Raw genomic sequence first — 17147 nt, forward strand, 5'->3', positions numbered from 1 at the left:
TATATTGAGTCAGCCATGATATCATTGTCTATATTATACATATGTGGTTGTTGCCTAAGACACTGCTGAGTATAATTTGGCTCTCATACTTGATGTTTTAAGGACATGATGATGTTACAATAAGTTAGCAGAAGAGCCTAAGTTGGGAAAGGAAGGTATCCTTTTCTTTCAAAAATTCCTGTATGACTGAAATTTATTTTAGGCTATCTTCTCCAGCTGGTCCTGCAATTAGGACGGCCTCCAATGTTCACAAAGCACTCCTTCCATTTCTTCATCAGTCAAGTGATTCCTCCTCTAGCTGGTCCAGGATTTATGGCAGGAGGGTGACCTGGAGAAGAGAGAAAATGTGTCCAACTCTACCGAGGGACCACTACAATTTAAAAGCCCAAATAGAGGATTTCTATGACCATGCTTCTAGCAAACCCATGCCTGTCAGGCCAGTTCCCATAGAGCAATGTCCTGTCCCACACCTAACAGGACCAGAGCAGATGACTTGCCCCCAACCACCATTTGAATTTGTTTAAAAGAATAATTCTAGGCCGGGAGCGGTGGCTCATGCCTGTAACTCCAGCACTTTGGGAGGCCGAGGCAGGTGGATCACCTGACGTCAGGAGTTCGAGACCAGCCTGGCCAACATGGTGAAACCCCATCTCTACTAAAAATTCAAAAATTAGCTGGGCATGGTGGTGGGCACCTGTAATCCCAGCTACTCGGGAGGCTGAGGCAGGAGAATTGCTTGAACCTGGGAGGGGGAGGTTGCAGTGAGCCAAGATCATGCCACTGCACTCCAGCTTGGATGACAGAGCGAGACTCCATCTCAAAACAAAAACAAAAATAAAAACCAAAACCAAACAAACAAACAAAAAATAATTCTAAAACCACAACTCATAACCATTCAAGCACCTTTTGGAATGCCAGGCACTGCCTAGGGCACTAGAGATACAGATGTTAAAACATTATTCCTGGGCCAGGTGCTGTGGCTCTTTCCTGTAATCCCAGCACTTTGGGAGGCCAAGGCAAGAGGATCTCTTGAGTCCAGGAGTTCAAGACCAGCCTGGGCAACATAGGGAGACCCTGTCTCTATAAAAAATTAAAAAATTAGCCAGGCATGGTGGTGTGCGCCTGTCGTCCCAGCTGCTTGGGTAGCAGGGCTGAGGTGGGAGGATTGCTTGAGCCCGGGAGGTCAAGGCTGGAGTAAGCCATGTTCATGCCACTGCACTCCAGCCTGGGTGACAGAACGAGACCCCATCTCAGAAAACAAACAAACAAACAACCCAACAACAATAAAAACTTATTCCTTAGGGAAATAGCTGTCCAAGGAGGAGACACTTGGAAAGGACTAGCACCCAGTAAAGTGCCTGAGACACAGTAGGACCAGAAGCACACTCACTGAATGAATGGCCAATAATGTATTACAAGGTGATGAGGACCATAATAACAAAAGCGCAAGGTGCCATGGGAGCATGTTAGTGGCCACCTAACTAAGAGTGGTAAGAGGAGGAAGGAGAGTGCCTGGAAGACCATGTGAAACGGCTTCACATAGGAAAGAGTGGGCAAGCCCTTGGTTTGTGATGACAACAGCACAGAGTGTCAGGCTTTTTATTCTATTCTAGTTCACTTAAAAAACAAACAAACCAACAAACAAACAACATGCAAGTCTCAGCCCACTAAAGGTTTCAAGCCACAGTGTGAAAGTTCTATATTATTAGAAAGGATTTTCTCTTCTTCACACCTGTCGGCCTAGGAGCCAAGGACTAGACAACAGAATTAAAATGTTTGCTCAGGAGTTCCTAAATTTCTGCCACTGAGCACAATCATTTCCACCCCATCTTAACATTATTTATTTCAGTCATGAGCAAACATCGGTATTAGTTTCCTATGGCTGCTGTAAAACATTGCCATAAATGTGGAAACCTAAAACAAATATATTCTTTCATGGTTCTGGGGGCCAGAAGCCTGAAGTCAGTTTCACGGAGCTGAAATCAAGGTGCCGGCAGGGCTGAGCCCCTCCCAAGGCTCTAGGGGAGAATTCGCTCTTTTCCTTTTCTCCGAGCTTCTGGTGGCTGCTCCTTTCTTCGGCTTGTGGCCACATCACTCCAGTGTCTGAGTCCCTGGCCATGTTGCCTTCTACTCTTCTGCCTGTGTTGAATCTTCCTCTTCCTCTCTCTTATTTAGGGCTCACTGGCAATCCCTCTGTCGAAAGATCTATAATTTAATCACACCTGCAACATTCTTTTCTTGCCATATAACTTTCACAGGTTCCAGTGATTAGGAGGTAAACATCTTTAGGAGTTGAGGGGGCGTTATTCAGTCTACCACAACATCTCTGTCTGAATCACTGAGTCTCCAGTACAAACCTGTTGAATATCTCAGTTGAGTTTCTCTTTGCTTTCATTCAAGAAGGCAGAATAACTCCTCTCCTCTTTCTTTACGGGAGAAGAACATGGGCGAGAGGATGGGAGGTAACTTTTGCTGAGCCCCTACATTTGCATGCACTCTTCATAGCAAGATTGTGCGTAGCTATTATCACCATTTTCCAGATGACAAAGTCGAGGCTCAGTGGGGCCGAGTGACTCGCCCAGGTTCTCCCAGGGAGAAGAGTCAGAATTTGACTATGGATCTGTCTGATTTCAAAGCCCATGTCCTTTCTGTTATATCAACATTCCTCAAATTTCAGGAATGCACCAGCACCTCATAAAGGAAAAAAAAAAAAAAATCTACAAGCTCCAGTTTGAGAAAAAAACTAATTTAAGGAACTAAGTTTTATCCTATAAAAACATAAATTTTACTTACTTATTTCTTTATTTTTTATGAGACAGGGTTTTGCTCTGTCACCCAGACTGGAGTGCAGGGGCACCATCATAGCTCACTGCAGCCTTGAACTCCTGGGCTCAAGCAATCCTCCGGGCTCAGCCTCCTGAGTAGCTGGGACTGCAGGGAGCACACCACCATGCCCAGCTAATTTTTTAAAACAAATTCTTGCAGAGACAGGGTCTCACTGTGTTGCCCAGGCTGGTGTCAAACTCCTGGGATCAAGGAATCCTCCCACCTCAGCCTCCCAAAGTGCTGGGACTTGTAGGCATGAGCCACCACACCTGGCCTGAAACATACATTTTAAAATGCTCAAATTGTCCCCAAATCCCAGTGACTGACAAACCTGTGTGAGAAACGCTGCAAGACGCTGCAGTCCCCCTCATTTCTGAGGACTCTGTTTTCAAGGATCTTTTTTTTTTTTTTTTTTTTTGGAGACAGGGTCTCGCTTTGTCACCCAGGCTGGAGCACAGTGGCATGGTCATGGCTCCGTGTAGCCTCAAACTTCTTGTCTCAAGCAATCCTCTCTCCTCAGCCTCCCAAAGCACTGGGATTACCAGCATCAGCCACCGTGCCCGGCCTCAAGGCTCTTAAAACTAAGACCCAGGATGGCCACATTTCAACCATGTTGCACCACTGCTTAGGAAATGCTTCAGTGAAACAAAGCATTTGCCACTAATAAGACTTTAACACCAGCAATCTGTTAATATTATAGATGTAAGTTAAATATTTCCACCACAGAGATGCTTCATCAACTTCAGTCAGATTAAAGTAATGGCCGTGGCATTTTCTGACCTTAATCTGAATGAAAGTTTACCTGGATGTCCCACGCAAGCCTTGTAGGTGAAAAATGTTACCCTTGTTCTGGCGTATTCTAACCACCTGGAATAACACTGAAGCCTAATGCTTATTGAGCAGTCACTTGGTTACAGTTATTATGTGCTAAGCACTTTACATGATTTAATGTATTTAATATTCATGAAAACTTTATGAGGCAGGTCATATCCTTATTGCCCTTTACAAGTGATAAACAGAGGCACAGAAAGGTTAGGTAATTTCTCCAAAGTCCTACTGCTAGTAAGAGGTGTAGAGCTAGGATTAAAGACAGTCATCTAGTTACAGACACCATCTTTTTTTTTTTTTTTTTTTAAAGACAGGGTCTCGCTTTGTTGCCTAGGCTAGATTCAAACTCCCAGGCTCAAACAATCCTCCCACCTCAGCCTCCCAAGTAGCTTGGACTGTAGGCGTGCAGCACTGTGCCCAGCCAGACACCATGTTTTAATATAACTGACAACAAAGATGTTTATTCTGTGTCCAGACTCATCTCTTGGGCCCAGGCCTGAGACCTCAAGTGTCGCACAGAGCTCCAGCCCTGTCTGCCTCCAACCTCCCTGGCCTATAGCAGTTTTGCTATATCAGGCTCTTTTGTGAGGGCTTATGCTTCGCTTTCACTGTCTATTCACCCTGGGACACAGCAAAAGGTGAAATGCACTATCCCTATACTGGATACTAGAAATTCCAATCTACTTCCTACCTCCTGTTCCAATCTACCACCGTAGAGGCGGTGAAGAGAAAAATGGAATATCCCCCCCACCATGCCTCTCTGTCTTCACTCTATTCCCTTAGTCTACCTTTTTGTGACCTTTTTCCTTCAAAGATTTCCCTGGAAAAATGCTGGGGTTACAGGAGAGACACCATGTGGTTTGTCTCAAATTTCCTAGGAATGGATAGGCTTCCAATTTCAAGAGATCCTTTGAGTCCTTAATCATTTCTTCCTTCATCATGACTCAGATATTCTTGCACACTGATCACTAACTTTGTCTATGTCAGTGAAATTTGGTTCTAGTTGAGATTCAGTTCCAGGTGACTGAGTACTTGCACATAGCTGCACTCTCTAAGGTGTAGTACATTCTCATGTTCCTAAAGATTTGCTCTTCTCTTTCTAGCATGTGTTCCCAGGAAGAATACGATCCACTGTGTAAGAATGCATTCTACAATGCATTCTACCAAAGACTTGTGCTTGGTTTGTTGTCTTGGTTGCATTTCTGGGAGGCATATTCCTGATCCTCGTCCAACTGAAGAATCTAAGTACCCAAGCTTGGAAACCCTTTCTCTAAGAATATACAGTAGTCCCCCACTTATCTGAAAGGGATATATTCCAAGACTGCCAATGGATGCCCGAAGCCACAGATAGAACCAAGCCTCACATATACTATGTTTTTTTGATCGATAATCAAGATGGCTAAATGATTTTGTGCAGATAAAAAGGTAGGATTTGCATCCTGGGCAGGAATGGAGTAGGACAGCCTGAGATTTCATCATGCTACTCAGAATAGCACAAAATTTAAAACTTACGAATTGTTCATTTCTAGAGTTTTCCATTTAATCTTTTTGGGTTTTTCATTTGTTTGTTTGTTGAGACAGGGTCTTGCTCTGTTGCCCAGGCTGGAGTGCAGTGGTGTGATCATGGATCACTACAGCCTTGAACTCCCAGGCTCAAGTGTTTCTCTCGCCTCAGCCTCCTGAGTAGCTGAGACTACAGGCATGCACCACCACAACTGGCTATTTTTAATTTTTATTTGTAGAGACGGGGTCTCACTATATTGCCTAGGCTGGTCTTGAACTCCTGAGCTCAAGCAATGCTCCTGCCTCTACCTCTCAAAGTGCTGGGATTATAGGTGTGAGGCACCATGCCCTGCCATTTAATATTTTTGGACTGCGGTTGACCAGAGGTAACTGTAACTGTGGAAAGTGAAACCGTCAATAAGGGGGGACTATGGTATAGACAGTCCTCAAAAGGCCCCAGTCAATGATGAAAGCTGTGCAGATGTCCTGACAACCAAGAAGCAACTCACTGTAGAATATGATAATAATATAAAGATTACATAAGGTCAACTTTGTGGGGTTCTCAAATTATACCTCACTTACTCTGAGGTGAGCGGATCCATATTAGTTCTACTGTTCTTTTTTGTTTAAGAAGCAGTCTTACTCTGTTGCCCAGGCTGGAATGCAGGGGCGTGATCTCAGTTCACTGCAACCTCCACTGTGAAACCTCTGGGTTCAAATAATTCTTCTGTTTCAGCCTCCCAAGTAGCTGGGATTACAGGCATCCACCACCATGCCTGGCTATTTTTTTTTGTATTTTTTAGTAGAGATGGGGTTTCACCATATTGGCCAGGCTGGTCTTGAACTCCTGACCTCAAGTTATCCACCCGTCTTGGCCTCCCAAAGTGCTAGGATTACAGGCATGAGCCACTGCGCCTGGCCTCACATTTCTTAATCATTGATTTCCAGTTCTACCTGAAAGACTCCAAACTCTGAAGTAGTTAACCCCACAAGTTTTCTCCTACGTAGTCCAGATTAGGGTCTGTGTCTGGCATCTAAGAATCCCACAGCACCAACAGCCACCCTGACTCTCTCCTTGGATTTCATCTTTTAGTCTCTGGACTCAGCCCCAACATTTGGACATTTGCAAGCAGAAAGATATGTTCCCGAATAAGGAAGTCAATAAAAAAATCCGTGTTTACACTTTTCACTCCTTTCTCATTCCCTGCACTTACAGGGCCCTTCTCTAAGATAATATCAATCTATTTAATCTGCTTCCCTAAACTGTAAAGTCCTTCAGAGAAAAAACAATCCATCAAGTGCTCTGTTTCCCCTTCACTTCCCCTGGTCAGGGTCCATCAGACAATCCGTGTGGCTGACAGAGTGAGTGAGAAACCCCAGCCCTTCCGGCCAGGTAGGCATACTTCCTCTGCCCCCAGGTTCCTTAAAAAATGGTCATTCTTATTTTGTTATTTAGCGCAGTTTTTATCCAGAGAGGTCAGTTCTTCCGAGGGGCAGACTTTCAACCAACTGATCAAGAAATCTGGCAGAACCTTTCCCATCTCAGGATTCCCGGTAGAAAGAAAACCATGCTGCACGTGGCTCTGGGAGAGGAGACCACTTCTGAGCGTGGTTGGCTGCTTTATCCCCTGCGCCTCCGAGATCCTGGCAGCAGCTTTACAGAATCCCTAAATGTTATGCTTATTGGTCATTCTGGCTTCTCAGACTTTAAACATCCTTTCCCTTTGGAAAGAAGCATCCAAAAGAAGGGAGGCAAGACTCCATTTCCTACTTCAGAAGCCAAAGAGGGCAGAGAGTTTCTGTCTTTGGCGCAGCAGCTAGGGAACCAGCATATTACCCTGGGTTCAGCTGATCAGCGGCCCCAGTAGGACAGGAAGCCTGCGGAGAGGCAGAACGTTTTGGCGGTGGCTGTGCTGGAGTTGAGTGTCCAGCAGCGCAGCAATGAGTGTTCAGGGATGCCAGAGCCCAGCAGCATGATGACAAGTGCCCAGCATTGACAACACCAATGGCAGCATGCCAAGTAGACTATCTTTGTGCCTTGCCACCTTGATTTTTTTTTTTAAACAGTCTCACTTTGTCACCTAAGCTGGAGTGCAGTGGTGTGATCATGGCTCACTACAGCCTCGACCTGGGGCTTAAACGATCCTCCTGCCTCAGCCACCTAAGTAGCTGGGACTACAGGCACACGCCATCATGCCTGGCCAATTTTTAATTTTTTTTTTTAATTGATGAGGACTCTCTATGTTGCCAGGCTGGTCTTCATTCCTGAGCTCCTGCCTTGGCCTCCCACAGTGCTAGGTCATGAGGCCTCCCTAGATTTTTATCCAATTTCATCACCTGGCTCTCCAGCCTTGCACTGATTCTTTGAACCATATGATACATTTCCAATAAATCCACTTTCCAACTGAGATTTCCATTGGTGGCAACCAAGAATTCTGTCTGATAGACCATCTGTTTCTTCTTGAACACACAATCCAGGAACAACTGAGTTTGGTGGACTTGATGAGGCCATTTCCTGCACTCTTACCGATCCTCCCACTATGTGCTAGTTGCTTTACTTTCTCTTAAAACTGAAGAAGCTGTGTGTGCTCCAGAAACAGCCATGCAGGACCTCAGTAGATGTGTGCCATAGAACCACAAGCAAGCTCAGATAAATGACTAGGAAGCGGGAAGATGCATCTGATGGCTTCTCTGCATGAAGACCAAATAAAAGGAACCTTGTACATGGACTCTTTTTAAAAATTAAAATTTATTTTGTTTCTTGCATCTAATATAGAAATAATTCATATTCATTGTGGAAGATCTGTGGGAAAAAAAAATAGAAAGAAAAAAAGACTCACCTGTCATCTACCAAACACCAAGAGACACAATTGAAATGATGACGTGTTTCTAATGTTTTTTTCTATAAAGATCTTTTCATAGCTATGTTCATCCCGAAAATCCTGAAAAGAGCAGCAACATTTCCAGTACATTATTGATATGCACACACATACAGTATATACACATTGTATTAGACTGTTCTGGCATTGCTATAAAGAAATACCTGAGATTGAGTAATTTATAAAGAAAAGAAGGTTTAATTAGCCACAGTTCTGCAGGCTGTAAAGGAAGCATGATGTTGGCATCTGCTCGAGTTCTGGAGAGGCTTCAGGAAACTAACAATCATGGCAGAAGGTGAAGAGGAAGCAGGCACTTCACATGGCCAGAGCAGGAGCAAGAGAGAGAGGGGGGAGGTGCTACACACCTTTAAATGACGAGATCTCATAAAGAAGTCACTCACTATTGCAAGGACAGTACCAAGGGGATGGTACTAAATCATTCATGAGAAATCTGCCCCCATGATTTAAACACTTCCCACCAGGTCCACCTCCCATATGGGGAATTACAACTGAACATGAGATTTGGGTGGGGACACAGATCCAAACCATATCAGATATAAAGTATGTATATATGAAAATGTAATGGGAATGTTTATCATATGTTATATATATTCCTCCACTTTATATATAATATAAATATTGAGATATAAACATGAATATAAATTATATATGTAAATATAAATTATAATTATAGGCTGGGCATGGTTGCTCACGCCTGTAATCCCAGCATTTTGGGAGGCTGAGGCAGGCAGATCACTTGAGGCCAGGAGTCTGAGACCAGCCTGGGCAGCATGGTGAAATCCCATCTCTACCAAAAACACAGAAAATTAGCTGGGTGTGGTGGCAAGAAACTGTAGTCCCAGCTACTCAGGAGGCTGAGGCAGAAGGATTGCCTGAACCCCAGAGGTGGAGGTTACAGTGAACAGAGGTCCTGCCAGTGCACTCCAGCCTGGGTGATGGAGCGAGACTCCATCTCAAAAAATAAATAAATAAATAAATGAACAAATAAATAAACAAATAAAATTATAATTATACATATTATGTTTATATTATATAATATAATACATAATATAATTATATGTAATATAATATAGAATTATATTATATATTATAATTATGTTAATGTTAGAATATAAATATAAATTATAAACATTTATATAATATCATATATAATATTTATATTATTATCACTATAAATATATTTATATTTATGTTATATAATATTATATACTATAATATAAAGATTCATATAATATATAACATATATTATAAATATTCATATTATATACTATAACATAAATACATATATTTATCCCCAGTACTAAATATAAGACAGTGAACTCTATTTTTCAGCAGGAAACATTTCTCAAAGTGTCACATAGAACACTTATTCCTCCATTTGTTAATATCTGCTATACACATAATATAAAAAGATGTTTTCTTGATCAGATAAGTTTGGGAAATGCTGAGCTAAAGTCAAACATGTTTCTTTATTGCATGAATTTTCAGAGCTTTTAACACAGCAGAGTGCAAACATGCATTTCCCAACCCCTGTGTGACCACAGGACTCCCTTTTAAAGCACATTTCTCAGGATTAGTGTTCTAAGGAGCACTGACCCAGAAAGCTTAGAACTTCCTATCATGTTCCTTCTTCTTCCACCTACTTCATTATTGAAGAAACAGCTCAGAGTTGGTGGGAGGAAAAGAAGAATGTATTTCAGACACGCAAAAGCAAAATTTGGAAAAGAAATAACAGAATGGGACCTTGGAAGTGATTTTCCTTTGTGGATGTGTTTATCTGTAAGGACATGTTTGAGGGTATGAGGTTCATAGACAAATGCCACAATTCACACCCGAGAGAACTGAGGATAGAGCCATGCTGAATTCTAAGGGGGCAATCTTGTCTTGAGAAATATTGCTGCATAAGTGGGTCTACCCCTGCTTAAGTAAAATATCCAGTTAATTTACTAGAACGCTGCATTGTCTGACTACAAGCAATTAATTTAATGTTACTCAATATCATTTTATTATTTGCCTCCCAAAAAAGACAGTTCTATATAACACATTTTCTAAATGATGCAAATAAGGATAAATGAGAAAATAAGGTAACACAAGAGGCATCATTGAAGATGATGAGCATGTTCTTACTGGAACAAAGCTTGGGTTGACACAGGAAATCTCCATAAGAAATCCCATTTTTGCCCCATGACTTTCCCAACTGACCTAAAGTCTGGTCAATCTCCAAGTGGAGTCTGCGCAGAATCTGAATTCATCCACAGATTAAGAATGAAAACATGCCTCTTCCATTAAACCAACAAGTGTGAATGCCAAACTGAAATTTGACATATACAGAAATTGAGGGAAACTGGAAGTAAAAAAAGAAACCTGAAATGGGTGATGTCTCCTAACAAACACCTTATTCACCGCCGGCTCTGCAAACTTGCTTTGTGCCAAAACCCATCCACGAGACTCCACAATACTCCTGACCCTGGTAGCTGTCATTTTTGGGATACGCTAAGCGTCTAGGAAAGTCTGGGAAATACCAGAGTTCAGAAGCACCTTCTTTCTGTGAAGGAGCCTAAAGGATATTCCAAGGCAACTTTCTAATTTTTTGGTTGAAATTTTCTTCCTGCTTCTGTTTGGTGAGCTGCTCAGCTGACTCCCATGCCTGAGCTTCACAGTGCCAGCTCCCGCTGACCCTTGAGAGGGAAATGGAACCTGAGATTGTCAAAGCTGGAGGGGACCTGAATGATCATCCCCTCTAGCCCAACCTCCTCTGTTTACAGATCTGAAGGCGGGGAGCCTGAAACCCACCCAGCACCCTGGGAGTAAATGTGCTTTCCTCCCTTCTTCTATTTCTGTGCGATTTTCCCATGGCATCCGGCCAGAGCATCTACACCAGTAATGTCTAGAGGATTTATGAGGCCAAGCGATCCTTTGGGTTTCTACGCAGACCTAAACAGGAAACCCACACAAGGAAATGCCCTTTCTGCTTGCAGGCCAAATTCCCAGGATGCCTTCGCCAGAGTGCCCTGGCTGGAACAAAACAAAGGCCTGGCACAAGAAATGCCCTTAGATCCAAAGGCAGAGGTGCCCTCCCCACCTCTCCCCACCTCTCCCCACCTCTCCCCACCTCTCCCCATCCCCTCCCTAGTCCAGGAGGCCCTCTATTAGTTTAATGAGAACGAAACTTCCTTCTCTCAGAACTCAGCTTCACTTAATCCACTGGATGAGATGCTGGAGGGGGTACCCCTGGATCTCCAGGTGGATTTCAGGGTATTACTTCTCCTTACCTGTGCAAAGTCAACCTGGGCAAGTCCTCCAGGTTAATTAACTGGACACCCTACTCACACCCCTCTTATTCTTTCTCCATGTTTAGCCCCTAGAAGATGCCTTAGAGATGAAAAAAAAAACACATGCATTTCCTAATGAAGAGGCAGCCAGATGCAGCCAGGGTCCCTCTGAGCCCTGACTGCACAGTGTGACAGTCACTCAACCCAACACAGCTCTCTTGCCTTTGCTGCAACCTCAACACCCTGCGTCCTGCCAAATCTCCTCTTCCCATTTCATCAGTCCATCTACGCTGGTGTCCAGCCATTCCAGCCCACCATGGCATTTAAAAATCTTTCCAGCTCTCTGTGGAAGATCTGAGACTTAAGAAAGAGACTGTTGCTCAGGGCTGGACAGGAAGGAAGTATGCATTCCTGGCTCCCAGAACAGAACAGCAATGTGGGTGACCCTTCGTCCCCTCCCCAAGGCGTCCCCTTGGGCCGACACAAAAATAGATTCTATCCTCCTTGGTTCGTCTCCACCTCCCTCGGGAAAGAAGACACAGGCTTCTAGTGAGTCAACAGTATTATCGGGGCTTGACTGTCTTTCAGGAATGACCAGATGTTGGGAAGAGGATAATGTGTCATTTCCTTTAACAAATAGTCCGGGCATCTGTGCATTTCCTTTTGAGCCAGCTCTTCAGGAGACTGTGCCGCAGTGACAGGGAAGGACGAATCACCCTGGCTTCTACTCTCACGGATACTAGGGGGCTCCTTGAACCCTTTGGATTCCAGCCCTCCATTAAGAAAATATTTCTGTCCTTTGTTTGCATGAGTGACACCACGAGAAGACAGCATAGGGAGTGGTTACAAGCAAAGAATTTAGAGACAAAATAAATGCTCTAAGGGAAAAAGACAAGTAGCCAAGGAACGCTGGGAGAGGGCTTGGAGGAAGCAAATTGTTCATCCATTCCCCCAAATCAGTGGTTCTCAGTAGAAAACCAACATGAGTAACATTTGCCTGGGGACTTGTCTACCACCCCAGCCCTACTGAAACTCCAGGGGTGAAGCCCAGCAATCTCCTTTGACAAGCCTTCCAGGAGATTCTGATGTGAGCTCAAGATTGAGAACTACTGATCCAGATAGATCTTAGCTGGTCCTAGGGCTTCCCAGAAAGCATTTTTAAAAAAGCAGAGATTCTCCTCCACAGGAGGCCTACATGCTGCCGCCTCTGTGGCCACCATGTCTCTAGTGATCCCTGAAGAGTTCCAGCATATTTTGCGAGTACTCAACACCAGCATCGGTGGGCGGCGGAAAAAAAGCCTTTGCCATCACTGCCATTTAGGCTGTGGGTCGAAGATATGCTCATGCGGTGTTGAGGAAAGCAGACTTTGACCACACCAAGAGGGCAGGAGAACTCACTGAGGATGAGGCAGAACGTGTGATCACCATTATGCATGATCCATGCCAGTACAAGATCCCAGACTGGTTCTTGAACAGACAGAAGGATGTAAAGTTTGGAAAATACAGCCAGATCCCAGCCAATGGACAACAAGTTCTGTGATGACCTGGAGCGACTGAAGAAGTTTCAGGCCCATAGAGGGCTGCGCCACCTCTGGGGCCTTCGTGTCTGAGGCCAGCACAGCAAGACCACTGGCTGCCATGGCTGTACTATGGGTGTGTCCAAGAAGGAATAAGTCTGTAGGCCTTGTCTGTTAATAAATAGTTTATATACCAAAAAAAAAAAAAAAAAAAAAAAAAATGCAGAGATAGTGTGGGATGATTACCTGAGAAAATGCTTTAGCTCCCTTGCAGGGGTGGAAGGAAGGGACAGGACTTGTAAATGAGGCTATGCTGGCAAGAGAAAGATCCTACAAATAGAAATGAACTGATAGCAAATAAAACAATCCAAGATGCATCTTATCTCTCTGCTCATACTGCATTAATTTGCAGCACTTCTAGAATACGGCTCAATGACGTAAGGGTATATTCACAGCATATTTTTCAGTTTAAATAAAATGCTCAATGTGGGCCCAATTATGTAAAATGTACGTGCATATCAATCCATATTTAGAAAAAATATTAGAAGATTATATATCAAAATGTGATCATCTCTGGGTGGTAGAATACGAATAACCTTTACTTCATCCTTTATGATGTTTTGTTTTTTCCCCAATGTTTCCATAATAAATAGGTATTTTTTAATAACAAAACAACTGTAATAAAGTGACAAGCTCGTTGGGTCAAAATAGTCATTTAAAAAAATCTGTATAGCCCTCTCCAGAGGCTACCTCTCCAAGAATTTATGTCACACTGATAATTAGCACCACCTGTTACACTTGTGCTAAAATGGGCACAAAGAACGTTGGATTCAGAACTTACAAAGAGATTGTTAAACTCATCAGCTCCAGTTGAAACCAGCACAGCAGGGAGAGCTGCAGAAAAATGTCAGTCAGAGCCCACCCTGGGGCTCCGGGGCCTCGCTGGGGCTGGCCCAGGGCCCTCATGTGCTTCCAGCATGTGAATCTGGGTTGCTGGGTGTCCTCAGCAGCCTGCAGGGATCCACTGTCCTTCTGCATAGCTTTGTTCGGGAGCCCCAGCACCCTCTCAGTTTTTACACCCTGATTTCCTACCAGGGAGAGGCCCTGGGCAAAAACAAAACAAAATGAAAACACTGAAAGGGCTCTCAAAGCCTAGAAAGGAAGAAAGGACAATGGAACGTGATGTAAGGGTCGCTAAACAGCCAGTGACTCAGCGCTTCTGCACCATCAACACCAGCTGCAGCCTGCAGCGGTGGCCGTGGCAGCTCACAGAACACACACACACACACACACACACACACACACACAGAGTACAAACATTACACTGCCTGGAGAATGGCAAAAATTCTGACTCTTAGACTGTGCTACAGCCAAGAAGACACAGAATCAAAGACTTCTGGAGCTTCAAGGAGCCTGGAAGAATATATAAGTATGTTAGATCTTAATCCAGTTTTCCATTAATATCTTTTATCAAGATCCCTAAGGAGGGCTGGGCATGGTGGCTCATGCCTGTAATCCCAGCACTTTGGGAGCCCAAGGTGGGAGGATCATTTGATGCCAGGAGTTTGAGATCAGCCTGGACAACATAGTGAGACCCCATCTCTACAAAAAACTAAAAATTAAAAATTAAAAAAAAAAAATCCCTGAGGAGCTGGACTTGTCACTGGGGTCAGATTCTCCAAACTGGACCCACTGTCTGCCTGCAAGCATGGATATAACTCATTCTAATTTCTTGTGAAACATCACACGATGAAATTTGGTTAGTGTGGTAGATTCTAGTGTGGGCTTCTGGAGGAGACTTTAGGGGAAAATTCTCACCCTTCATGAGTCATGTGAGGGGCTGGCAGAAGATTCTGCACAAATCACAAATGGGAGTGGGGGTCGGGCATGGTGGCTCACACCTATAATCCAGCACTTTGGGAGGCTGAGATGAGCAGATCATTTGAGTCCAGAAGTTCAAGACCAGCCTGGACAACATGGCAAAACCCTGTCTCTACAAAAAATACAAAAACTAGCTGAGTGTGGTGGTGCAGGCCTATAGTTCCAGCTACTCAAGAGGCTGAGGCAGGAGGATCACCTAAACCTGGGGTGGTCAAGGCTGCAGTGAGCAGTAACTGTGCCACTGCATTCCAGCCTGGGCAACAGAGTGAGACCCTGTCTCAAAACGCAACCAAACAACAACAATGACAACAAAAACCAAGTAGGAGTAGGAATCTGTCCCACAAAGTTTCGACATGGGCAATAACTCTGTCTGCAAATGTATCACCTTATTAAAAGATATATTTTTAAATTCAGCCTTTACCTCAATCCAAGTCTGTTGAAGCAACTCCTCCCACAGAATGAGTTGGGCTCACCCAATCTTCCCAGATTGCTCTGCTCCCACTGGGCCCACAGCAAGGAACCCTGCAGATTAGGTTGGTCTTAGGAGGCCTGACGCTCACAATTAACCACCAAATCCATTTGTTGGACCAGCCCTGCTCATGGGATGTGATCAAAAAGCAACTTTATTTTTGTTACCCACTGCTCCTTCAAAATTTATTCCATGAGGAAAGCTCTTTCCTGACATTAGATAAAAATTATGAGGACTCCAGAATTTTTCTGCTCACTCTAAGGTATAAGATCATTCTATGGGCATTTTAAATCACAAAATACAGTCTCATTCGAGCAATTGTCTGAGTCTGGCATGGTGGAGCACACCTATAATCTCAGCGATTTGGGAGGCTGAGGAGAGAGGATCACTAGAGACCAGGAGTTCAAGACTAGCCTGGGTAACAAAGTGAGACCCCTTTTCTAAAAAAAAAGTTTAAAAACAGCAGGGCATGGTGGTGCATGCCTGAGGCGGGAGGATTGCTTGAGCCCAGGAGTTCAAGGTTGCAGTGAGCTATGATCATGCCAGTGCACTCCAGCCTGGGTAACAAAGCGAGAAAAAGGAAAGGGAAGTGAAGGGGAGGGGAGAGGACGGGAGGGGGAGCGGGGAAAGAGAGAGAGGAGAGGGGGAAAGAGAGAGAGGAGAGAGGAGAGAGGAGAGAGAGAGAGAGAGAGGAGAGAGGAGAGAGGAGAGAGAGAGAGAGAGACAGAGAGAGAGAGAGAGAGACAGAGAGAGAGAGAGAGACAGAGAGAGAGAAAAAAAGAAAGGCTTTAGCTGCCATCTTGCATCGCCACGTGTGTGCGCCTAGTCTCAGCTGGTCCACACAAGACCCCCTGAGCACCAAGCCTAGTCCCCCGCTTGGCCCCTTATCCACTCTGACAAGATGAAAGAAACAATCATGAACCAGGAAAAACTCCAAAGAACAATGATCCACTTTAACAACCCTGAAGTTCAGGCATCTCTGGCAGTGAACACTTTCACCATTACAGGCCATGCTGAGACAAAGCAGCTGACAGAAATGCTACGCAGCGTCTTAAACCAGCTTGCTGCAGTCAGTCTGACTAGTTTAAGGAGACTGGCTGAAGCTCTGCCCAAACAATCTGTGGATGGAAAAGCACCACTTGCTACTGGAGAGGATGATGATGATGATGAAGTTCCAGGTATCGTGGAGAATTTTGATGAGGCTTCCAAGAATGAGGCAAACTGAATTGAGTCAACTTCTGAAGATAAAACTTGAAGAAGTTACTGGGAGCTGCCATTTTATATTATGACTGCTTTTCAAGAATTTTTTGTTTATGAATCTGATAAAATCTAGATCTCTAATATTTTTAAGCCCAAGCCCCTTGGACACTGCAGCTCTTTTCAGTTTGTGCTTATACACAATTCATTCTTTACAGTTAATTAGGCCGAAGAAGCCTGGGAATAAAGTTTGAAACAAAGGTTAATAAAGTTCTTTGCCTAGAGGAAAAAAAAAAAGAAAGGAAGGAAGGCTAGATTAGGGGCTAGGTGTGGTAGCTTACGCCTGCAATCTCAGCACTTTGGGAGGCTGAGGTGGGAGGATCACTTGAGCCCAGGAGCTTGAGACCAGCCAGGGCAACATGGCGAAAGCCTATCTCTATTAAAAATACAAAATATTAACTGGGCATGGTGGTGAGCACCTGTAGTCCCAGCTACTCGGGAGGCTGAGGTGGGAGAATCACTTAAGCCCAGGAGGTCGAGGCTGCAAATGACCCATGATTGCACCACTGCATGCCAGTGGAGGTGACAGAGCAAGAACCTGTCAAAAAAAAAAAAAAAAAAAAAAAAAGGAAAAGAAAAGAAATTCAATGTCTGGGCCAAGAATCCAGAATATTAACACTTTAATATTCATTTAAAGAAGAGGCTTTCCAGCACTTCACATGCCCATCCTGTAGGAAAGAGCAGAGCTCAGGAG

At 44.1% G+C, this 17147-nt stretch overlaps 1 pseudogene; it reads left to right on the forward strand.

Moving 5' to 3' along the window:
- The first annotated feature begins 12547 nt into the window (after positions 1 to 12547).
- On the forward strand, positions 12548 to 13067 carry LOC101140320 (small ribosomal subunit protein uS13-like; annotated as a pseudogene).
- The last annotated feature ends 4080 nt before the right edge of the window (positions 13068 to 17147 follow it).

The sequence above is a fragment of the Gorilla gorilla genome, chromosome 1 (genome assembly GCF_029281585.2).
Source record: "Gorilla gorilla gorilla isolate KB3781 chromosome 1, NHGRI_mGorGor1-v2.1_pri, whole genome shotgun sequence".
Classification (NCBI taxonomy): Eukaryota; Metazoa; Chordata; class Mammalia; order Primates; family Hominidae; genus Gorilla; species Gorilla gorilla.